The sequence below is a fragment of the Rhinolophus sinicus genome, chromosome 4 (assembly GCF_057876585.1).
Source record: "Rhinolophus sinicus isolate RSI-liver-muscle chromosome 4, RSI-T2T, whole genome shotgun sequence".
In the NCBI taxonomy this organism is placed as follows: Eukaryota; Metazoa; Chordata; class Mammalia; order Chiroptera; family Rhinolophidae; genus Rhinolophus; species Rhinolophus sinicus.
In genome coordinates, this window is record NC_142504.1 from 74296381 (window position 1) to 74323674 (window position 27294).

Here is a 27294-nt window from a genome sequence, read left to right on the forward strand (position 1 = left end):
AGAGTTTGACATGCAAACTATGAACAAGAATCTGGATCTGTCAAATTCTCACCCAGGATGGGCTTCCAGTGTAGTCCCTTCTCTCTCGGGGTTTCCCACCCTCTGCACCCTGCACTTTTGTGTTTTTATAGTTTTTCCCCAAGCTTTATTTCAGTCCCCAATTTTGATCAAGAATTTTAGTTAACCTATAGTTCATTAACTCATACACCTATTTTCTAATTCATAATTTTCATACCCATCAGCCCATACTTAAAAACAGTATAACTGTAGCTCTTGTCAAATAGAAAAGGAATCATTGTACATTGATAGAAAAAAAAACCAAAAAGTGCAAGTTGATAGCAAAGGAGGACTTGGTAAGGTTGAGAATTTTCTCTTCAGTGCTGGCCACCTTGAATTACTGCTAAAATCATTTGCTGTGGGACAGTCACCCAGATTCACATACTCTGATCCCTGAGGTCTGTGACGGCCATGATGTAACCAGGGAAACTAACCTATGCCTACTATCTGTCCATGGCCTTCCTGTCTCTGCTAAATTGTAGAACTTTTCCTCTTTCCCTGAATTGGGATGAGTTTGACATGGGATGAATGCAGTAAAGGTTTATTATTGCTCCACAGTTTTCACTTTTTATTAGGCTACCTGAGGGTAGAGAAAACTCTCTCTCCCTGCTCCCTCTCTCTCTTCATTCCTTCCTCTGAAATTCTCATTTAAAAAAAGCCATAATCAAAGTGATATTAAGTAATTTCCTATCACAAAACACACACACACACACACACACACACACACACACACACACACACACACATATATATATATATATATATATATATATATATATAGAGAGAGAGAGAGAGAGAGAGAGAGAGAGAGAGAGAGAGAGATGCTATTTAGAAAGCTGTACAGCCATGGCTTTACAGATAAACATTTTAAATGCTGCTTGCCTCTGCATAGAGGAATTCATTACATAGATGTAAAGACATGCTTTCCCCTTTCTGTCTCCGATCATCCCCAACTCTCCTTTCTATCTAGATATTTAGAAATTAAAAAAATAAAAATGTCTAGACATAGATAAGCCAAGCAGTTAGCACAATACAAGAATTTCTGGAGGTGTTGCAAATGGGTCTCTGACATCATAGGATTCTCAAGAAGAACACTGTTGATGAAATTTTTCTCTGACATAGTGGGGGGGAGGGACCCAGAATCTTCCAGAGCCCCGGTGTTCTCATGTGTCACTATTTACTCATAAGTGGACAGCCTCTGAAAGATGGAAAGGAGAAATCAACATGTGTTACTGGCATCATGATGTATAACATTTTCAGTAACTAAATAACACCATTTGAGAAATATGACTTTCAAAACAAGACTATTAAGAAAACATTCTAATTTGGGGTCTGTAAGTGAGTACCACGGCTAATTGGCAGTAGCACCAAAATTACAGTTTTGTGATGTACTTTTAATCTACCCCAAGAAACCAGTGAAAATAATTGATGTCAGAAATTGAATCCACATTAATATTTTAAAAGTCAACACAATCATGCATATCTGAAATTAACAAACAAAATTTGAGGTTGAATGAGGTGAATTTTAGTATAAAGGAAAAATATCTTTACTCAAAAATCCTGAAAGTATTATATATATTTTATATATAAAACAAACAAAAATCAGATCTTAAAATATTGAACTTTTCATATTGATATAGAAGTTTATGTTTATTTGTTTAAGTAAGAGGAAGACTATTTTTTTTTTTAACCTGGATGAAAGAAATCAGTAAGTCTGAAATGTTTATAACCATTCAGTGCATTTATAGCATCTGTTGCTATGGATACAACCATTGTCATTGATGGGAACTCTAAAAGTGGCACAATCATGCTGAGAGACTATACACTGTTACTGACCAGTACATGTAAGTTTCATGTAAAACTGCCTTAGCTTAAGTAGCTAGGGGTTTTTACCACTCTAGCGTTTGTAGTGTAAAATTAAAAAATTCCACCAAAAACAACCTTCTAAGCATATAATTTTTGCTGAACTATTGTTAATTATGTTCTAATTTTGCTCATAAAATGATGGTTTTATTGTATTTGTTTTATAAATGACATTTCTTTTCAAGTGAGGTGACATCATCTTTATATCTGAAATGCTAAGTGTGTGATTTAACCCGATGGTATTATGATTCAATAGTGTGCCTTCAAAATAGTTTTGTCTGTAGAGTCTTAGACAGTTACTTAGGCTCTGAGCCTCCTTTAGACAATAAATAAGGTTAATAATATTATCCAACTCATAAATCTCTTGTGAGCATTAAATGAGATAATCCATGTAAGTGCTTAACATAGTCCCTGGCCCAGGGCAAAATTCAATAACTGTTAGGTATTAGTGCATGGGAAGAATCATTGGCAATCGACTTTGTAGCACTTTAAGGTAAGCCAAGCAGCAAGCCACAGAAATCCATGAATGACTAAGCGTATAAAATATTAAGTTAGCCCTGGAAATAGAGATGTCTATGGTTTTATGGCTTTAAGTAGTCATCTGACTTCAATATTTCTCCTATCACTAACCAGTCAATTTTGACTCATTCTCACTAAAATGTTCTACAGATTCTACTTTCTTTTCCTGTTATGTCTTGTGACCCAAATTACAGTCACCATGTCTGAAGGTCACCAGGTTAGGGGTTCCATCAATCTTAGCATGAATTTAGCTGGTACTATATGAAAAGACAGCGTAAAAGGAGAATAACAGAAACGGACCTGAGTTTGTATCATGGCTCTGCTTTTCCCTCTCTGTGTGACCTTGGCCTGGAGACCTAACCTCTCTAAAGGTCGGTTCATATATCTGTACAATAAAAATAGTACCTTCTTTGGTAGTTGCGACAAGTAGACATACTGAATATAAAGTTCCTAGTAAGTAGCAGATACTTTATTAATTCTATTTATTATTTTTAACATTTGAGAAAGGTGGACTTCTTAATGTTTTCCTTATTCCTTTCTGTTTCCTCACCTTTCATCCTAATATTTGTAATTCAGCTTCAATATTCTCTAACATAATCCAATTAAGAAAGACCCGTAGACCCAATCTTAACCTTTCTATGGCTGATCAGGGGCCACATCCAGTTTAATTCATTTATCATTTTTTCTTCATTATCCAAAGAGGATATTTACTTCTTTGTCAAGTACTCTATATATCTGCACCTACCATCATATTAATTTTCTAATAGCTACTAAGGACCACTTCTTCCCCAGGAGAAAGAAAATTAAAAACAAAACAGATATGTCAGAATAAGGATTGGATTTGATAGGTTAGCAAATATTGATATTTCTTCTCTTGAAGAATACCATCTCATACACTCCCTTCATCTTCCATGGCCACTGAGAATCATTGTTCTTACACAGAAGGAAGCTTAACAAACTTAAATAGTGCTATTGGGAAGTTGGATGGGAGGAAGGTACTTGAGTGAGTGCAGCTTCTGTAGCTTCGTGGAACCAAGAACTTGAAGATCTTGTATGTCTAGGATACTATGCATTCCACAATCAAGCAAATGGTGTCAGAGAAGAAATACTACATATGAGGCACGTCCTTGGGATACAGACAAGTGGGAAATGGTATTAAAACCTCTGAAACAAAATTCCAATAAAGTAACCAGAGTACTAACCTGAAAACCTAATGATTTGGTATAAAACTTGTGAATTACTAAACAAGGGTGAAACCATGAAGAAGGAAGGAAAAAGGATGTGACCGTGTACATTGTAAAATGGATAATCTATTATTATAATAAGAAATTAGAGATGGGAAATGGCCAGAAGGTTATTATGTAAACAGGCTATAGTAAACAGAAAGTAGGTAGCCAATTCTTAGTGTACAGGCAGGTCTTTTATTCATCCACTTATTCATTTATCATCATCATTATTGCTATTATTATTATCTATTACTTTAATCACAGAGGATATTGAGGAATAAGACATTCCTTACTCTGGAGAAGCTATAGGATTCAAAAATTTTAAAAAAACATACAAAAAAACAACCCCTCTCAATTAACAGTTAGGACTTGTCATAATTTTAAAGTTGGGAGCAGAAAATAACTTCACAAAGAAGAGCACATTTTAGTTTGGCTTTGCCTTTCATGTTGACTTCATTTTTTTTTTTTTTTTCAAGTGAAGGTGGTGAGAAGTGTTTTTAGGTTAAGAGAACAATATGATTAAAGATATAAAGGTATGAAAGTATATGTTCAGGTAACCATAAAATTCCATTGGGGCTGTGGAACAGGATTTATTGGAAAATATGATGGGAGCTCAGTCTGGACATGTAGGTTGGAGCCAGATGGTGAAGGACATTATATGACATCTATGAAGTTCAGATTTTTACCTTGTGTAATAAGACAGGCCTTTGATGTTTTATTTGCTTTTTTCAGTTTTATTTTGTTTTAACCCAAATCAAAATTACTATTTTCTAATGATTATGAGAGAAACTTATATTCGTAATATCCTAGAAGGATAGCCACTATTGATATCAGTTTATATACTCCCAGTGTTTATATTAATTTATATAGAGAGGTATGTAGACAGATGATAGATAGATAGAGTAGATAGATACATAGATTAGATAGATAGATAGATAGATAGATAGATAGATAGATAGATAGATAGATAGATAGATAGATAGATAGGTAGGTAGGTAGGTAGGTAGGTAGGTAGATAGATAGATAGATAGATAGATAGATAGATAGATAGATAGATAGATGATAGATAGATGATAGATAGATAGATAGATAGATAGATAGATAGATAGATAGATAGATAATAGGTACCAAGTTCCCCCGTCTGAGAAGTGCTGCCATGTTGGAAGTAGGTAGTTCTACTTCTTCCTACTTACAATCGAATAGATGCGGATAAAGACATTCACACAAAAAAATCATATAACATGTAAGAGATATATAAAGTACAATTGAAGAAGGGAGACATTGCTTCAAGCTGGAGAATCATGGTAAGTTTTGTGGAGAAGGTAGCATAAAAATATGGACAGATTCATAAAATTATTTGTGTAGGGCTTTTGCCAATATATTTTGAATTGCTCCAGTTACAGTATTTGTGCTGAGGAAGTGAAGCTTTAATATCCAATGAATGGTTGTTTTTATCCTTTGCAACTAATGTTCTAAGAAATAAGTCTCAAATTGTGCCCATAAGGAGCTACGTATCACTTACTCTTTAGAATTCACACTTACACACCAACTACTGTAATCTCACCATTTATGGATGAGGAGTTAGGAGTTACTCAGGGTTACATAAGTAGTCAGTGGCAGGACTAAGCTTTCTGTACAGAATTCATTCAGTTATACCATGATATCCATTTAGAGCCTCTTAAAAAATTGCAAGACCCATTCAAATACAAAGAAAGGGTAGGAAGTAAAAAGGGTCTAACTCTTTCAAAGTATAATTTATCAAAAGATTGAAAAATATAGTTTTTATACAAATATAACATGAACATATGTCCAAGATTGCATTGAACTCATTACATTAATGAGCCAGAAAGATGGTAAAACCAGTCTAAAGAGCATTTGAAAAGCTAGGTGTTTATAGGCAGATTAGTAAAAGAATGTTAAAATAAGAAAGCTGAGTTTGATAGAAAACTAGTTACAATAAACTATAATTTTGGGGTTTATCTGCTATAGCATAATGAAATTATTTGCATCTCTACCAGACAAAAATCTTCCAATTAACCTCTGCTCCAATAGAATTTTAAAATAGACCAGTTATTATAAAGTTAATCAAAGGTACAAGCCCAGCACTGAGAGAATATCCAGTAATCTTCTCCTATTTTCTCGTTCCAGGTAAATTTTCTTACAGTGTTTTATAAAGCTCCCAACTTTGACCCCAGTTACACTTTTTGAACATTATAAGACTAAGTTGATTTATCTCTAGTACAGAACTTTTCAAATATAAATAGTCATCATTCGGGAAACAAATAATACTGAAAGGCCACAAACTTGATTTTTATTTTCTTGGATCTTAATGCTGTCATAAGAATCACAGCTTTAGCAAAATATGTTTGAGAACTTGTTAGAGTAAATTCCTTATTTTGCATTTATATTTAGTCATAGGGCTGAAGACAGATCTTTAACAAACAGCATAAGGAGTTAGGTGGAACTAGTTGAGCTTCCTTTAAACAATAATTATTTCTCTGTTTCTCAACAGACCAAAGAAGTGGGTATGAGCCACTTGCATTGGAATATGAACTTTTAAAATCTGTGATCCCCTTCACCTTATTCATGCAGCAATATATTTATCTATCAAAGATTTTTAAGAAACTGATAAATGTTACTTCCTGTGGAAGATGTTAACATTTATAAGAAATTTTGTAATTCCTCAATGAGAATATTTCAAAATGGTATTCACTGTGTGTTTGACACAGTCAGTCACGTACTTGGTGGCATTTCTGTGTTAGTCTCCTCAACTTTCTTCTGAAGAAAATAAAGCTGTCTTCTGTGAGATGTGGTGCCACATCAGAATGACTAATAAAATAGCTGTAAGATGAGTGTTTTTGAATAGTTGCATTGTTCCTTTGTAATTGATTCTAAAATTTAAGTAAGATATCTGGTCTCAAATTCTAGTCATTGAAAGCAACTTATGACTTACACTTTAGAATATATTCTTACTTACACAGCATTTATGGATGGAGAGATATGAGTTACTCAAGGTCACATAAGAGACCACAGAATATACTTTATAGGGACACACTGCAAAAAAGTATAAATAACTATAATGTAATTTCGTGAGGGCATGGATTTTTGTCTTAGTTCCCTGTTGTATCTCTAACACCTAAACACTTAAACAAGAATCATTTTACTATTTCTTAATTTCCTGACACATAATAAACACTCTCAACATATTTTTAAAAACATACATCGCATCACCTCAAGATCTAGATTCATTTAACATGTGAAATTCAAAATGAATATATTCAAGGGCAATATGCAAAATATACAATGATAAATGTCCATTCAGCACCTGAAATCAAGTAATAGGTATCTAATTTCAGAATATTATAAGCATTTCGTGACTACAATTTATTTTAATGTAGTTAAATTAATATGTTTAATGCCACTTTAATGATTACAGGCTCCATTACATTAATCATAGTAAATATATTTTGCTTGGGTTATTTCACTGTGAAACTGAATGAATTATTAGATCTCCAATCAATGCAGTTATAATTATTTCTTCATGATGTAGGTTGCTCTGACAGGATAATTTCTTTGTCATTTTCCCAGAAAGAAATATGCTAAAAAATAACCTTGGAATCCCCTTCAGTGATGAATATAAACTTTTCCAGAAGCAATGAGTTTGCTTTCTTTCAGAGAGTTGTCTGAAAGCCTCATCTTCCAAGTAAAGGGGAAGTTATCAGATCCTTAATATGTAAAGATTTAAAAGGAAAATGGTCCTAGTGGTGGATGTCTTGAAAGGGAATCATCTGAAACCAGCCATGATTAGTAAACTGCTAGGGGGCCACCCTGCAAGGTGGCAGCGTGTAAGAACTACAGTCCAAGCGTGAAATCCTGTGGCCAAAATTAGCACCAAGAGAATGTGGTTTTGCTTTTACAGAGACATAGTCATTTATGCCAGATTTGGATTAAAGAATTATGGCCTTAGGAAAGGACAGTGCCATCTGTGGGAGGGTGAGTGAACCACTGAGTAGCACAGCAGCTACATATTGACCTGTGTTCTCCTAGATGAACATGGAGGCTGAACCCAAAAAAGAAAGCATGCCTTCGTCCCCAGGCTTCTTAAAAAATCAGGACCGTGAGATCGTCAAAGTAGAATATTAGAGACATTTTGGTTAATGAGGTAGGTGAAGGCTTGAGTCAAGAATTGGAAATATTTTTTAAACATTTAAGCATTTGCTTCTTGAGTTTAGAGCAGTATTTCCAGATTACATTTAGCCATAGTAGGCTGAGGTTACAAAATACAAGATGCACTCAAGAAAGAGCAAATATTTGAATAATATTTGAAAATGCAAGACACAGAATAGATAACCCAATTGTATGATTTTTCAAGATCTAAAGCATTCAGGTCAACTGAAATTCCATTTGATCACAAACGCTCTCATCGAACCCACATAGATGTTAAAATGTCACTTTAAATAATTTTTATTCTCAAATATTCTCCCTTCTACTGCTCTTCATAGTATTGAAGAAGGAATTCTATAGACTTACATGAAAGCCAAACAAAAAAGGAAGCGAGAAAGGAGTAGAAATCTCAGTTGAAACTTCTTTACATTAGAAGACTATGAAATACGCTATTTTGAATGAGGAATTCATGACTATTTAGTACCAACCTCCCAACAGGTGTCTGAGTTTGATTTCATAGGTCAAAAGGTTAAAACTCTACAACACATGGGCTACTGAGAGTAACGTGAACACCCACAGTAAGTTACCTTTCTATAATACATAAATTTTAATGAGCTTATTGGTATAGATAATGTTTATTTCTAAGACTGAAATGAGACATTGATCCCTGCTGAATTTAGCTCTAGTTTTCTATGTTCTTTTCAATACAATTTCTCGATACCTTTTTTCCTAAATGGATGACCAGGTTGGTTTATGTGTTCTTAACTTCTTAAAGCATTTTTTAAAGAGATGGAGACTGCAAGACAAGGGAGGTTAACATATTTGATACATTTTATATCTTTAAAATGTTCAACTTAATACGCATATGTTTATATTTCAGTTTACTTGGTATTTTAGCGAATGATGGCTAGAGAGAAGGGAAAAATCCCCTTTATTCACTGTGTGGACCTTTGGTAATTAATTATAAGGCAGGGAACAGTTCCTATTCAAGAGATGTGAATTAGTCTCAATTAGGGTCATTCTACTTATAATAATATTCATTAATATTCTGATACTCCTTCACTGCTTTTTCAGCTGCGGCAAGTGTAGTTTCTTTTGTTTCAAAAGTCTGTATGATAGAGACCACTTAGTCATTTAGGAGGGTGGACAAAAAATGGTTGACCCATGGTCAAATTTGGTCACTGCTCTCAAGGAGCATGATGGTCATGTTCCCTGTTTTATGACTGAGACAACTGGCCGTGATTACAACTAGTCCTATGTGTTTATTTTTCAATTAGGGAAACTAAAAGTGCCTCTGTTTTAGAATGTAATTATTAAATAGAATGCATAGATTTTTTTATAAATAAAAGAAAGATTAAAAATGTTTTGCAAATTGTATACTATTGTTGTTGATATATAATTTTGGGGGTGGGGAGTATAAAATGGACAAGGCTCTAAGGTCCACAGGACCATGATCCGTGCTATACAAAAATCTGTAGGGTTTTTAAGTAATAAAGGGAGATAGATGGCTTAAACATCTCGAGGCAAAAGAGAATTTATGTAGCATTCTATTGTAAATAAGAAATGTGGTCAGGAAATGATCTCTTAAAAGAGTCAGGAGGTTTACTGCTTATGCTTAATACTGTTGCTTTTGTAGGCTTTGAGAGAGTGGCATAAATACAGTTACTTAATATCAGTGAATGGATTGTTTTATAAACAAAGTAAACAAATTAATCTAAATGGCTTCTGAGTACTTTTTAATGATTGCATCAATAACCTGTGTTCTTTATTGTGAGTCCATGGTGCCTGATTTTTCAGTATCACATAATTTCACAAAACATTTATATTAAAATGTTAGAGGATGTAACAACTATTTCCTCACTGAACTTTACCATCATATACCAAACAACATTGCTATTTACTACTCACAAGCTTATATTTTTTGTGTCTATGTGTTGCATGTACACGGTTCTTAAAAATTGAAATCAGATCATTTGAAATATACAATTCTACAAACATGAACTATCTTTAGGTTGGCAGAAAAATAAATGGAACAACCTCACCCAGAGCTCAAATGACCTTTGCTGTTGCTGATTTAACAAAATATTTCAAAGAAACTCAAGACTGACCTTTCTGCACCACATCTATGGTCGCGTTTCTCTCAAGGAGCTCATCAGCACAAATCTCATTGTGCTGGTAACCTAGGAAAGAATGAAGGAAGTACGTTTTGTATAGCCAACAAGGCAACACGGAATAAAAGGGGGAAAAGTCAGTATCAAGCAAATATAATAGCTATCTGAACACAGATATTCTTATTAGAACCTTTTTAACATTCATCCCACGTAAACTTTAGAATCTTTTTTTCTACTTTCAAAGTGTGAGTATGGTGCTGAAGAGGTTATTTTGGTATGTTTTTGAAGTCAGAAGAGGATGAAATTATCAAACTTGACAAAGAGGTAGTTGAAAAAAAGTGAACATTAAATAACAGTGCAGAAAAGTTTTCAGTTAAAAACCGAACATTAAATAACATTTTCTGGAAGTGGAGAAATTGAATCATTTTAACTATTCTTATCTAGCTCTTTCTCTTTTTATCCTACTCTAATGATTCATGAGTAATAAACACATAGAATAATTCACTATTCACCATAAATAGTGAATATGATTATTCTTTATTTTCCTTCTTGATTCTTGTGTACACCAGAACAGAATGACCACATAAGATTCATCATGTGAACTAATTTAAAGCGAATTATTTACCTAAAAATTCTCACAAATCACCAAATTTCCTGGGAGCATAAAAATCCCATTGTTTTCTTACTTAGCCTCTGGTTTTACTACAGTCATAGCAACTACTTTCTTTTTTGTTTCAAGTTATATTTATTTATGTTGGTGTTTGCATAATTTTATCACTCCATATTTCCCGATTTTAAATATTAAATGCTTGGATAACTGCTGAGATAGAAAAAGAATTTACTTATGCAATTAATTTGAATCACAGACATAATTTCATCAGAAAAATCCCAAAATGCCCGTATAACTACTTCTTTTCCTTTGTTCGATTTTTTTCTTTTGTTTTACCATGGTCGACATTTGGAAACTTTCAAGTATATCCTCTCCTGGCCTTTTGGTGTTTAGTGTGTCAAAGGGATTAATTAATTAAGTCATTAAATATACGTATATGTCAAACATTGCACCAGATGCTGGGATATACAAAAATAACAATATATAATTATTTTCCTTTAAGGAATGCTAGTTTGATATTTAATATTTGAGTTGTGTGTTAATTGTTGAGTTGTTTTGCCTAATAATGTCATGATTGAGAAAATGGGGGGGCGTTGGACAACACTCCAAGCAGTTAAGCAGCATAACAGGTGCATGCCTGCAGGCACCTGGCATGTAGGAACTGAGATAACCCACAGCTAGGCTGAGAAAGGATGGCTGGAGACTTAAGTAGGAGCCATATGAGAGACAACTTTTAATAACATACAAAAGAGTTAAGATTCTTACCAGATAATATATTGTGGGGACACACCCCCAGAGAGCAGTTTCCAGGCTCCCAGCCTCGCATGGAAAGGTGCTGGCTCAGGTAGTAAATGGCCATCAACTATGGTTGGATGGCCATCAGCTGTGGCTCGTTGGTGTTCAGGGAGAGGGAGAAGTGTGGGGCAATTCCCAAGTATGTGGTATAGATAATCAAGAGGATGATGGTATAATTGATGGAATCACAAATTAAATGAGGAAAACCTCATTTCCAGGAAAGGTGTTTACTTTAGTTTTGGGTATTTTAACTTGAGTTTTCCATAAGATCTATAAGCAAAAATGCCCCACAGATTTCTGACAAAAAATTTATGTTCCTGAGTGAAATGCAACAATTCTTATATTCAGAGACAGATTAGCAGGGTTCTAACCCTTTCTCTGTTTCCTAATAGTTGAATAATTCAGTATGGCTATCTGAGATTTAGTTTCTTTTTCTCCAAAGAGGAGTACAAAGATGGCCTTTATATTTCCTCTTCTACTGTTCTATAATTAAAAAATTAGTTGTTGGAAATGACTATACAAGGCTTTTCTTTATACCATGTTTACAGAATGAAAAAATAATATAGTAATCGCATTTTCAATCTATACAAAGATTAAACTGATGTCTGTAGTAAGAAATAATGATTCAGTTAATAAATCTACTCTCAGAATAACGAACATGGACTTGTAAAAAGTCATGTCAAAGGAGCTTAAAACATACAATGGAGAAAAGACAGCCTCTTTAATAAGTGGTGCTAGGAGAATTAGAAAGCCACATGCAAAAGAATGAAACTAGACTGGTATCTGTCACCATGTACACAAATTAACTCAAAATATATCAAAGACCTAAATATAAGACCTAAAACAATAAACTACATAGAAGAAAACATAGGTACTAAACTTATAGACCGTGGGTTCAGAGAGGATTTTATGAATTTGACCTCAAAGGCAAGGGAAGTAAAAGCTAAAATAAATTCATGGGCCTATATCAAACTAAAAAGCTTCTGCACAGCAAAATAAACCATTGACAAAATAAAGAGGCAACTAACCGAATGGGAGAAGATATTTGCAAATAATGCCTCCGATAAGGGGCTAATATCCAAAATATATAAGAAACTAATATAATTCAACAACAACAAAAAACAAACAATCCAATTAAAAAATGGGCAGAGGACCTTAATAGACATTTCTTCAAAGAAGACATACCGATGGCCAATAGACATATGAAAAGATGCTCAACATCACTAATCATCAGAGAAATGCAAATAAAAACCACAATGAGATGTCACCTCATACCAGTTAGAATAGCTATCATCAAGACAAATGGTAGCAAGTGTTGGAGAGACTGTGGAGAAAAAAGAACCCTCATAAACTATTGGTGGAAATGAAGATTGGTGCAGTCACTATGGAAGGCCGTGTGGAAGTTTCTCAAAATATTAAGAATACAATTGCCATATGGCCCAGCAATCCTTCTTCTGGGTATCTAACCCAAAAGTTTGGAAACATTTATCCATAAAGATATATGTGCTCTGATGTTCATTGCAGTTTTATTTACGGTGTGCAACATATGGAAACAACCAAAGTGTCCTTCCATAGATGATTGGATAAAGAAGATATGGTATATATACACAATGGAATACTACTCTACCATAAGAAAAGATGAAATAGTGCCATTTGCAACAACATGGATAGATCTTGAGATTATTATTCTAAGCACAAGTCAGACAGAAAAAGTCGAGAACCATATGACTTCATTGATATATGGGATATAAAACTGAAAGCAGTAAAGGAATAAGACAAACAAAGAAACAAAAATTCATAGACACAGACAATAGTGTAGTGGTTACCAGAGGGTTCTGGGGGAGGGAGGTGGTACCTAAAAGAGAGTAAATAGGGTTAAATATATGGTGATAGAAGGAGGAGTGACTCTGGGTGGTGAACACACAATGTGATATATAGATGATATATTACAGAATTGTACACTTGAAACCTATGTAATTTTACTAACCATTGTCATCCCAATAAATTTCAATTAAAAAAATAAGTGAAATAAATACATTAATTAATTAATTTTAAAAAAGTCATGTCATGATCAGATCTTCAAGAAAAAAATAACCATTGGTGATTTCAGCTTCTTTGTCTAGAAGTATTTATTAACAATTTACCAGTATCACTCAAGTGGTCATAATAAAAGCAGGACTCATATTTAGGGTTTTCAATATAAAGTTTTCATCGCTTTTGTTGCTACATAATTTACCAATATTCACTATTCAGCTATGTGCAACCTGCTTATTTCTTTAAATTTACTGATAAATAGTCAAACTATTAGCCATTTAAATTTGATTGTTATTTTGATTTCACTAGTCAATCAGTGAAATCAAATTACTCGAAGCAATAATTCAGGAGAAGAAATTTGTGTTGGAAAAGAAATAAGGAATGGTGAAATTGAGAAGCAAGAGGCAGTGAGATGACTATATACTGGGATAGCTAAGACATTCAACTAAAATATTAGAAACAAAATAATTCAATCATTTGACTAGCTACACAGGTAATATAAATATAGCCCTCTCATGTACAATTTAAAGACAATGTGATCACAAATTATAAAAAAGGAAGAAAGTATCCTTGTAGTATAACAAAAACAAAACTTAAAAACAAATCAAAGACTACATTTGTAGAAATAAATTTAAAAAGATATATTGGGATATGTTTATTCAACAAATATGTATTGAGGATCCATTGATATTGTTATAGGTTTTTGGGACAAAGCAGTAAACAACAAAAACATTCCCTGCTAGCATGGAAATTATAATTTCATCAGAGGAACTAGGCAATAACAGCAAATGACTATTAATTGTATCAGGAGTGATAAATGTTATGACGAAAACAAAAAAGCAGAGGTAAAACGTGAGATAGTAATGGGTGGAATGATGTTTTACATTGTATCACCAGAGGAGATATTTGAGTAGAGACCTGAAGGATGAGGAAACAAGTTATGAAAGTATTGCAGAAAATGATGTTTCCGATGGAGGAAATAACAACAGCAATGACTCTGCAAGGGAAATATTCTTATTTTGAATTTTATTCTAAATGAAATGAGAGTCATCAGAAAGTTGAGGAAAGGAGTAACATAATCTGCCTTGAAATTTTAAGAAGCTTCTTCTAGCTTCTGTGTGGCTCACAGACCATAGAATGTCAAGGATGTAGCTAGGAGATCAGTGCGAACAAGAAAAGAAGCTTGGTCTAGAGTGGAAATAGTGAGATATTGAGAGCAGGCTTCTGGATATATGTTAATGATAAAGCCTACATGGTTTTGTGATTAAATTGATAATGGGTCAGAGAAAAAGAATAATCAACCATGAGCCCAAGATTTATAGCTGAAACAACTGAGTTAGTTTAGAGGAGTATCAGCTTTGGGTGGAAAGGATTATCATGTTTGAGAAGTTTGTGGTGCCTATTTGTTACCCAAGTAGAGATGATGTTGACAGTTGAATGCATGAGTCTGGAATTCAGAGGACTATACAGAGCTGGGAATACAAATCTAAGGTGCATCAGTGTTGTTTAAGGCATACATAGGCATGGGACTAGGATATGCATATTTTAAAATTTCATGGAGAAACCTAGAGGAAGCCTTGAATGAATGTAAATATATACCTTTTTCCTAGAGAGGGAGATGCAATGTGATGATCTTATTTTCTCCTAGATTAATACATATACATACATATATGTTTAATGTGAATATAAGCAAAATACTATCTGGATTTTAATTCCTTTTTTAATTATTTTGCTAGAGGAGGAGAAAATAGATAAACAAACTTTTGCTACTATTTCCTACTATGCTCAAAGTTTTAAAATGTTTCTACCTCCCATTACACCAAAAGAAAATAAAATTGAAAGAAAGAAAAGAAGCAGATAAAAAAAAACAAAAACAAAAACAAAAAAAAACCAACTACCAATTTAATGAAATAAGTAAATTGCTAATACCTCCACATTTAAGCTATAGCAAATGCCTGTGAAATACAGCAAAACTTTGACAAAGACAAGGAGGCATGTTGAGAATTACAAATATCACATCAGATCTGAGACAGAGATATTTTCCCAAAAGTCAATCTCAGAATACTGAATGTCCAAGAATTAGTTTGATTGATTAGTTTGGCTAAAAGCAATAAAACTTCTCTATGGTTAAAAAACAAAAATGTCATAAATAGTAAGAAGATAAATTATAAAACAGGAAAAAAATTGCAACAAAATCGTAGTTTTTTAATATATAAAAAGTTCTTATAAATGAACAAGAAATTCTAAGAATGAGACATTGGAAATAGGAAGCAACCGTTTGTTGAATAAATAAAAATGAGCAATATAAAATATGATTGAGGTAATGCAAGGATTAAAAGTTTGATACGCACAATGTTCAATGGAGTGTGGAAAACAGGCATTTTCACCCACTGTTGTAAGTTTAAAATGATTGTAAGTTTTTGAAGGAAATTTGTAATACTGTATTTGTTGTTATACAACATGTTGATATACAACACATATGCCAGTTTACCACTCTACAAATGTATAATTATATCTTTGCTTTGATGTTTTGTTTTGCTGCTCTGTGTCAACAAGAGTAGCGTGTTTTTAAGTGGGCCCAGAACAATGTGCTTATCTCTTATGTTCAGTGTGGACACATGATTTATGTAACAAGTTTCTATTGTGAGTTTAATAGAAAGAAGGTAAAATTCAGTGGAGAATTTTCAAAAGTGGTTGCTTAGCTAATTCAGTAAAAGTCCTGACAAATAAGAATGACTATGTGTTTCAAACAGTAATTCCTAAAGTAATCTCCACTGTAACTGTGGCAGCTAGCATGATCCCATGTTTCCCCGAAAATAAGACCAGGTCTTATATTAATTCTTGCTCCAAAAGAGCATTAGGGCTTATGTTCAGGGGATGTCATCCTGAAAAATCATGCTACGGCTTATTTTCCGGTTAGGTCCTATTTTCGGGGAAGCACGGTCATAGGTGCCCCAGGGTGAAGACCTCAGCATTTGGGCATGGCAGGTTTTTCATTCATTCACTATGAAAAAAGCTCCACTCAACTACTTAGAATTGGAAAAGCAGACTTCTTAAATATGAAAATTCCAGCCAGGATCTCCAGATAATTACAGAAAGCAAGAATGTAAATGAGACAGACAAACATAAACTATCAGGTGGGGGAGGGAAGGGCACCAAAAAAAGATATAGTTCAGGAAACAGAAGAGCAATTAAAAAGAAAACACTGAAGTATATCCTTAGATTCAAAATCTTATTGTATTCTTAATAACACAGTGCTACAGAAAAGGAAAAATTACAACCAAGGTCACTGAAACTTAAAGTGGATTTGCAAAATAAACAGCCCAGTACCAGGGTAGAAAAATTAAGAGAGGTTTTATACTTCACTAGTGAACAGACATGAGAGAAAATAAAGAGGAGACGATTATGAATAAGACAGAGCAGATGGATTCCCCCAGAGAAAAATAAAAATTTCCAAAAAGCTTTTAAAAAGAAAAAACAGGTGTCTTGCCAAGGATCAAGAATCACACTAGTGTCTGACTTGTCATTATCTATATCAGGATAAAAGAGAACAATGTAACAGGTTTTCTGAGTTCTGAGGAGAAAAAAAGTTGAACTAGATGTTTATATCCAGACAAACTACCATTAAATGTGAGTGAGAAAATGACATTCCAGACTTAGAAAAGCTAAAATGAAACAAAAATAAACTAAAATAAATTCCTCCCATTAACATTTCTTTAGTCATTTAATTGAGAATAAACTCTTAAAAAGAAGGAATTAATCAAGAAAGAAGACAGTTTTCTTGTAATCCAAGAAAACACTAGGTGAAACGAGAAAGTAGTTAGTTCTTGCGTCAGAAATACAGGTGTGCAGTAGAACTAGTAGCATCCATTTTAGGCCAGTGCTGGAAAGTGGACACCTCTAGGTGGAAAATATTCAGTAAAAAAAAGGAACTGCTAGCGTGTGCAAAATGATTAATATGAGGTAGCATCAAGGCATTAGTTGGAGGGTTAAAAATATTTGACTATTTTCCAATTTGACATTGTGTGACCTTGGAATTGTACAAAAGGTTGTAATGTTTGTACATGGCTTGGCGGTAAACACTATATCATCATAAACATGTAAATATTAATGTTTTTATTCATAGAATTAACCTGTGTTTAAATCACAAAATGCAGTGTTATCAACCATGTCGAATCAAAGTAAATGTATAGATGATGGGTTGGAAGACAAGGAAGGAAGATTAGCAAATCAAAGATGTGGTCCGTAGTTGATGGAAAAAAAAATCAAGGTTTAAGAATTGTTTTTGAAATTGCAGAGCTCACTGGTGATCATTGTGACAGAATGCTACTTGTTAAAGGTAGGGTTTAGAGAGCAAAGTTAGTATCTTTATCTCAGGAGAAAATCAATAGGTAATGTAAAAGTTTGACCCATATATACCAGTACAAGCATAATACTGGAAGATATGAAAATGACTATTGGAAAAATTAAAAACATAAATGCCCCCAATTGTTGCCATTGGTATTTAGGACTAGGGGAAGAGAGGAGTAGAGCAGAGGACTATTTCATATCATTCTAAAGTCTCCTGATTTTCAATCAAATGCATCTATTGCTTTACTTTTTAAAAACTAAAATGTGTATGTTATTTGACAACAGCACCAAAGGAGTCAATTTTAAAAATTGTGTCAAATCTAATTCATTTACTTGTTCCTTTACTATTACATTTGTTCAACAAAAGTTTTTTGAATGGTTGTCATGTACTAAGTGTTTTACAAGTTGAGGATATAGCAAAAAAAAAAAAAGTCAGGTAAGGGTTTCCATAGCACTTATATTCTAGAGACAATATGCAAGAAGACAGAGAAAGAGAGGGGGGAGAGGAGGAGAGAGAGAGACAGAGAGAGAGACAGAGAGACAGAGAGACAGAGAGACAGAGAGAGACAGAGAGACAGAGAGAGAGATTCAAATAGCACATACTATCAAGAAAATCGATTAAGATTGGGATGATGAGGGTTTTATTTTGGATTTGGTGATCAGAGAAGGACTCACAAAGGATATGACTTTGGGGCTGAAATCTGTAGTAGAAAAACCAGATAGTGAAATCATGATCAAGGAGAAGAAGTCTTTGTGAATGTGTATTTTTTTTAACAAGAAGTGAATCTTGCCATATACTCTATCATGTGATATATATTTGTTACATAAATACTAAAGGAAATGTTATTTATCTGATAGTATATTCTAATATACATAAATATATCTCTTTACATTTAAGTAGATGCTATTGTTCTTACATGATAAAAGGAATTAATAAATAAAATGACTGAAGATGGCATTGAAGAAAGCCTACCCTCACACACACAAAATCACATATTATGGTGCAGCCCATTGTAATATATAAAATGTAGGAAAAAATTAATGATTATTGATGTATTAATGAGATGTAAAATATTTAAGTATAAGTCTTGTGAAAATTTGCCTATGACATAAATATTCTTTTAGCATTTTAAATTCCAGAATATCTTTCTCTTAAAAAGAAATCTGCATTACTATGACAATCAGCCTGCCGAGAAACTGCAAGTTGGTTTGGCAAGTTACTCTAGATTTAAGGCAGATGTCATTATTTTATTTGATCACTCAAAAAATGATCAAGAGTAAATTTTATCTGAGCATAGAGTGAATGTAAAACATTGTAGATTGTTCTTTTCCCTTTTTTGTATATTATTTTGGATTTAGATGAGTTATTTGTTAATTTTTACACTCATGTAGTGTTGTGTTCATATACTCCTTATTTCATAGCACACTACCATCATTAGTTCACATAGATTTTTCTTGTTTTGTGCATGTATATTTGCATGTGAGTATGTATGTATATATGCATGCATGTGTGAATCCATGGAAATATGAATAAATATTTGCATTCTCTTTTATCCCCATGCCTCAGGTCCATTCTTTTACCTTCCTTAGGGAACCATTATATTTAATGGGTATTATTTCTATATATTATTGTAAAAGTTGCATTGAACTTTTATGTGAATCTAATTGATGTAAATGTAATTGTGCAATAGAACTCATTATTTTTCTTATTTGTTAACTCGGGAATATATTTGAAGATCTATTTAGTCTATTGCTTGTAAGATCTGCCCCGTATTTTACAATGTGCACCCACTAAAATCTATCATTTGTGACAGTTAACAAGATTGCCTGCAACCTCTTACTACCACAAATAACTCTTAATAATTATTCCTTTTGACTGGAATGAAAACTTCTCAAGAATGTATATTCAGGAGTAGAAAGCTGGATCATAAATTATACACTTGTTTAGTATCACTTTGGAATGTTAATATTTGGTTTTTATTAAACTTTCTATTTATTTTTCCAATCTGATAGGTGCAAACTAATATCTAATTGTTGTTTTAATATGCACTTCTCTAATTACTAATACATTTAAATATCAAATCATATGCTGTTAATTTTTGGGATTCAACATTCGTGAAATGTCTATTGATATAATTTGACTATTTTTCTATTAGTAATTCTTTCTTGTTGATTTCTAGGAATTACTTCTGTATCCTACACATTATCCCCTGTTTGTTTTATATATGGTAAATGTCTTTTCTAATTTGTCATTTAAAAATAATTTGCCCATTGCATCATTCATTGGAAAGAAATTCTTAACTTTTATAATTTTTTATCCTTAGCGATTTTTGCCTTATAGTTTGTACTTTCAAGGTTTTATTTAGGAGTCCTGTGCTGAAAGATATTCTTCTATATAAGATAATTAGGTCTTCAATCTATCTGGAATCCAATTTTCTGTGTGGTGTAATTAGGATTTTCTTCATGCAGAGAGCCCATATTCCCAGCACCTTTTACTCAAAATTATGTCTTGCCCTCCTGATTCAAATGCTATATCTTTTACCTAATAGATTTACTTAGATTTTTGTGGAATGTTTTATGTCCCTTTGGGATATTTGTCTGGTTTTACCCAAGTATCATACAGTTTTATATTACTGTGGCTTTGTAATATGAATTGATATCTGCCAGGGTCAATCCCTGTCCTTTGCTCATTCTTTTCAGAGTTTAATTAGTTATCCAGGAATCTTTCTTCTTCCATAAAAATGTTAGCATGAGTTTAACAGATTGCTGGAAAAGATACAGACGTATTTCTGTTTGGGTTGCATTTAATTTTAGATTAATTTGGGGATGAGGAAAGAGTGAAGAAACAAATTAGCATCAACATAGCCAAGCTAACAAAATTACTTAAGTCAGAATGGGCTGAAACATGAGGAATAGATTTAATTTTACTTTAATTAGTCTGAGGACTTAAAATTTTGAACTTTTCAGTTGTGCATCAATGCCTGTGTGTGTGTATATATATCTCTATCTATCTATATATATCTATCATATAGCTATATATCTGTATATCTCTATCTCTATATCTATATCTATCTATGAAATGATGTTCATGTATCTAGATGTCTTGGCATCTGTTATCCAGACCACCTGACATCCATTATCTAGACTATCTGACATCTGGAAGATCACCCTCTGGAACCAATACAGAGACTAAGAATGCAGGACTGATTCTTCTCAAGGCTGTACTTTCTCCTACAAGAACTCTCAATTTGTTTTTTTTTCAGAACACTTGGGGTGTTACCTGGTAGTGTTTCCAAATTTGCAAATCTTAAGACTGTTGAATAAAACTGTCATTTAACTCTAGTGAATCTTCTTGATTCATTTATGCTCGGTGGATAGGGAGAGCTGACATATTATTTATTAAATCATTCTCATCCCAGAACATGTAATTTCTCTCAATGTACTCAGATAGTCTTTATCCATTAATGGAATTTTTAAATTTTCATCACAGAAGCCTGAAGGCATTTTTACTAAGTATAGTCTTAAATGTGTTACAGTTTTATTGTTATTGTAAATGGCATGTGTTTATATCTAGACGGTTATTGTGATTGTAAGAAATAATGTTAAGTTTTGTAAATTGATTTTATACCCTGTAAACTTAGCTAACTTTTTTGTAAGTTTTAATAATTTTTACTGTTTTATAGATTTTTTGGGAGAGATAATTATAGTACTTATAACTAATAATGGCTTCTTCTCTTTTGTTCTTATCATTATCTCTCTCTTTTTAAATAAATTTTCCTCCCAATATTGGACAGAAGTCTCAGAATTAGTGATAAGGCAGATCATCATCTTATTTCAAAACTTAAAGTGAATATTTCTATGATTTCTTCATTGAAGATATTATTTGCTATAGTTTTTTGTTGAACAAGTAAACTTGTAAGGAAGTTAACGTCTAATCCTCCTTTGATAATAGAGTTATTTTAATCATATATAGGTTAAAATTTATCAAATATTTTCTCTTTATATTGAGAAAATTATGTGTAAACATAATCATTTTATATATTTGAGAAATGTATCTAGTTTGCATAGGCTTTGAAATTTTAGCATATGATTACTTATAATATTTCTTTATTATTTTTAAATTCACTGCTGTAGCTGAAATAATTTTTCCTTTTTCATTTTGTACTTTATTTATTTGAAAACTTTCTCATAATTCGTGCTTAACCCCCAGGATGGAGGATGGTGGGTAGCTGGGACTCCATCATCTGAAGGCTTGAATGAGTCTGGAGGAGCCACGTTTGAGGTAGCTCACTCATATGGCTGGCAAGTTGGTAATAATACCTGTTGGCTGGGGGTATTAGCTTTTCTACAGTGGCCCCTCCATGGGACTGCTTCCATTTCCTCATGGCATCATGGCAGGCTGTCCCCAGAATGAGATCTGAGAGACCAAAGTAGAAGCTGCAATGCATTGCATTTTATAACTTACCTTCTGAAATCACACATCTTCATTTATGCCATATTATATTGATTATACAGAGACAGACACAGCCCTGATTCAATAAGTCATTTGTAAGGCAAAGAATTAATGGGGGCCATCATGGAGACTGACTACTAGATATAAGTAAGGGGAATTAATTATCTTTTGGACATTGCAGCTCTCAGAAATACTGGGACCAATGTATTTATGACCTTTATTTGAAAAGAAGACTTCAGATATCAACAAAAAACATGTTTGTAAAAAGAACTCTTGACATGTAAAATGTTGAGAAGCATTTCTGAGAATCCTGAGAAATTTTACTGAGGCCAACACTGAAATGCTCTTGATATTAAAGGTATTCTCTTTTTATAGATAACAAAAGTAGATGTTTATCTTGGATGGCTAATGGGTTACAAATAGTAAGTTCTATTGACTTATCTTAATAGTAATTTAACCTAATAAGTCTCAATTTATAAAGATTTCTCCTGAAAATTTTAATTATTCTAAATATGAACTTGATAATTATTTAAAAATCAGAATACAATTACTATATATCAGATTTTTGCCTAAATTTTAAAAATTCAGCTCAGGCTCACCTTGCCTTATTCACAAACTTCTGTTCTATGCCTAATTTGTTTCACTAAAGATATTTATGTGTTGGTTATTTGTTTATTAACTTACAAACCATCTGTTGTATCATCCTTACTTCTAATTGGACAAAAAGAAAATCACAATTTGGTTGCATAGAGTAAAATTTGGCACTCCCTCTCTTCTTTATACATTTAATGGAGCATAGTGATAACATAATCATGTTGATGGTGACAGGAATGTTGATGATGATGGTGATTGTGTGTTAGTGTGATGGAAATAGTGATGATTATAATCTTGATACAACTGTGTAATATTTTTAGAATAAGAAGTGCTTCTCACTTCTGTTCTCTCTTTCTTCTTGGTTCTGTTAGATAGATATCCATCCCATTTTACATATGAAAAAACTGTAGTTTAGAAAGACTAAATTCATCTGGCTTCACATATGACTCAAATATTTCTTTTAAATTAAAAATTAGTTTCTTTGGATGATTATTATGTATGAATGTAAGTTCATGAATTATAACAAATGTTCCACACTGGTGGGGGATTTTGATAATGGGGGAAGCTCTGTGTGTGTCAGGGAAGGGAATATATGGGAACTACTTCTACATTCTTTTTAATTTTGCTCTGAACCTAAACCTGCTCAAAAAAAAAATAAAGATATAAGAAAATTAGTTTCTAGCTTTACATCATACAGACTTTTCCAGCTGTCAACATTATGACTTACTTAAAGTATTGCTCCTACTATCACTTTACATTTCTTGATTACATTTCTTTATTCAATTTGCAAAGTCTTTACATTTATGTTCTCCTGTTGACTGCCCAATAGGAGAAGAGAAGTTGGTTTAATCATTATCTCAGTAATATAAAGAAATTGAAGCAAAGAGGAGAGTATTAAGTCACTTGCTTAATGTCATTAAATCAAATAGCTTACAAGTATAATTTGGTGTTTCATGAATTAGTAGAAATAATAGTAACATTAAACCAGCTTCACATGCTTTTTCACTATAAAATAATCAGTCATTTTGATATATAACTCAATGGTTCAATTCCCACAGAATTCTGTTTAAAATTCTTGCCTACACAAATTTATCACACAACAATAATTTAGTTTATGTAACTGAAGAGATTGCTTAGTAGCAATTTCCTTATGAATCACTTTCTGAAGACAAATTAATACAATAGATTATAATAATTCATCCTCTAATTTAAGCAATGAATAAATTATTAGAGCGTAGCGCTTTTTGAGATTCTAGGGTTACTTTTTGGTTCTAAATATTTATAATTCTCAATAAAATTTTGTGTTTTGAGCTATTGGAAGCATTGTATTATAAAAATATTCCCAAATGATTGTATTGTTTATTATTTAACAAAAATAGACCTTTTACAGTGTTGATTCTTTTCCTCTGTAATTGCCTTTCTAGTTTCTCAGTATTTTAAGTAATCATTGCATCAAGAGATTAGAGAATCAACTGTAGGTTGTTAGGATCATAAATTTTAGTGACACATTTTGATTAAGAAGGTCAACAGAGATTGTAGTGTCTGTTGTGGAACATTGGACAAATCCCCAACTTTATAACTGAGGCATTTATTTCTCCAGTTGCAAGTTAAGTTGCTGACAATTCTCAGATCAACCCCTTTCTGGAAATTACTCTCTACCAAGGGAGCTTCATTACCCAAGCCTATGCCTATTCCTGGGGCAACTTTTAATAATGACTGATTACTTTGAGAGTACAAAAACCCAGAGCCAGTCTCAATTTGAGACATCTCAGCTTTAGAGCTTGCCATAGGTATTCTGAGGGCCCTATTGTAACTGCATAACAATTTGACTTCTCTATCTGTTCCCAAGACCACATCTCGATTAATCTGCACAGAGGAGTGAAACATGGCTATTCTTTTCTCAGCTTGATGAATGGCACTGGAGCTCAGCTTCTCCAGGCTTTTTCTCCTGACAGGGAGATCCAAGATCTCTAGTGGTCTTAAACTCCAAGGTCTCTAGTGGTCTTAAACTCACCAACTAGAGGGCAGCTGTCTTTCCCAGAAAACTCTGTTAAGTGTTGACACCCCAAATGCAGACTTTTGATCGCCAAACAACCAAACAACCTGTGTATCTCCCCACTGATGACATCACATTCACATTTTCTTAGAAAGAAGGTATTTGATAAGGGAGGAGAGGATTCTTCAAATATACCTTTACCAGACCTTCTGGCTGTGATATGAGGTAATGGGAAGATTAGGGAATCATATGATCTCTGCCTGTTGACCTTTGGTTATTTGAACTAACCTTTCTCTCCTAAGAGCTATTCCATAACCCATGTCATGTGACATGGAATTTATCTAACCCATTGCACTGAGAGGACCCACTTGGCATGATCCCTTCCTCATTGAGTTATTTTGAGAATTAAATGATAAAACATATGAAAAAGCTCTTAGCTTATAGACCTGGCACATATTAGGTATTAACAATTATTATCATCAGTATTGAATAGGTTACCCTTTTATTTCTGACTGTTACAGGTAATTAATTACATTATTTAATAATTTTTTAAAAACAGTTTTTACATGTCAGACAGTCTTCTAAACTATAGCAGTGAACAACACAGACAAAAATCCTTGCCCTCATGGAGCTTCTCTTACATGGCAAGATAATACACAATATTTAAAATATACAACATGATAAATGGAAATAAGTTCAAATGAAAAATTAAAGCTTGGAATTGGAACACAGAGTGCTTGGGCTTGGGGCAATGGGGGATAGAGGGTTATGTTTTTAAGTAGTCTTGTGATTGAAAGGATTCATAATACTGTGGTATTAGAGCAAAAACCTGAAGGAGATGAGAGAGAGTAAACATTAAAGATATGGATAGGGGTAGAAGTGTTCTAGTTAGAAGGAACGTGGTTTTCCACTCTCTTTCTCACATGTGTGGCTTCTGATGAGAAGTCTGCTGTGTTCTTATCTTTGTTCCTCTATAATTAAGGGTTTTGTTTGTTCGTTTTGCTTCTTTCAAGATGTTCTGTCATTGCTTTTCTTCAGTTTGAATATGATATGCCTAGATTTATTTATTTTTCCTTCTTTCCTTCCTTCCTTCCTTCTTTCCTTCCTCCTTCCCTCCCTCCCTCCTTTCCTTCCTTCTTTTCCTTCCTTCTTTCCATATTCTCTCTCTCCACCCCAGCTCCCCAACCCCACTCCTCTTTTATATTCTGCTTGCAATTCTCTGACTTTCCTCGACTGTGATTTGGTACCTGCATTAATTTTGGAAAGTTCTCAGCTTGAAGAATGGCACTGTGTCATTGTACTTTGAAGTATCATTATATATCAAACATTTCTTGTGTTCTATACTCTCTCACTCTCTCTCTGGTATTCCACTATGAATCTGTTAAACCTTTTGAAGTTATGTAACACTTCTTGGACATTTTTTCCTTTTTGTTTTCTTTCTTTCTTTCTTTCTCTTTCTTTCTTTCTTTCTTTCTTTCTTTCTTTCTTTCTTTCTTTCTTTCTTTCTTTCTTTCCTTCTTTCTTTCTTTCTTTCTTTCTTTCTTTCTTTCTTTCTTTTTTTCTTTTCTTGTTGCATTTTATTTTGGGAAATTTCTATTGACCTACCTTTGAGGTCACTGATTTTCTTAGCCATGTCCAGTTTACTGATGAGATCTTTGAAGGAATTCTTTAATTCCCTTCCTGTGTTTTGTTTGTTTGTTTTCAACATTTCTTTTTGATTCTTTCTTAGTTTTCCTCTCTCTGTTTACATTAGCCATTTGTTCTTACATGATAATCTACTTTTTCATCAGAGCCTTTAACTTATTAATCATAATTATTTTAAGTACCCTGTTTGATAATTCCAAAACCTGTGTCATATCTGAGTTTGGTTCTGATGCTTGTCTCTTCAACCTGTTTGGTTTTTTTTTTCCCTTACCTTTGGCATGTCTTGTAATTTTTGTTGAAAACTGGATATTATATATTTTATGTATCAGGTAACAGGGATTGATGTAAATAGGCCTTAAGTGTGTTTAATATCTGCTGTAACTGTAGATGCCAGGGGCTTCAAAGTCCTCTAATACCATTGTTTTTTTGCCTCCGCTCTTGACTTCAGTTATCCCTAAGTACTCTCCTCAGAGACATTGTGTCTAATACACGCTCAGCTGTAACTCACTATTATTATATCAGGTTCCTGTGGGTGTGCTGGTAAAGTGTGGGGCACAGGAAACTTTCTATTATGTTAGGATTAAACCTCAGCTTTTTTAGTGGGTTTAAGTCTCTAGGATGTGACCACACAAGTGTTTAGCTTCTCCAGTCCTCACATAACACTGGAAGGCTTGAGAGTGCTGAAAGTGGGAGGAAATCCCTTCCCCCAGGGATAAAGAATTTAACCCTGATGTTTAGCACTTTGTTATGGACAACAATTTCTATTTCACAGTGATCACTCTTTCCTGCTTCCTGCTAAAAGGCAAAGGGGGATCTTTCTCAGCTATTCACTGTGAGAACCTGGTGGGGTTACTGGAGGTAAAACCTACAGAAGTGTG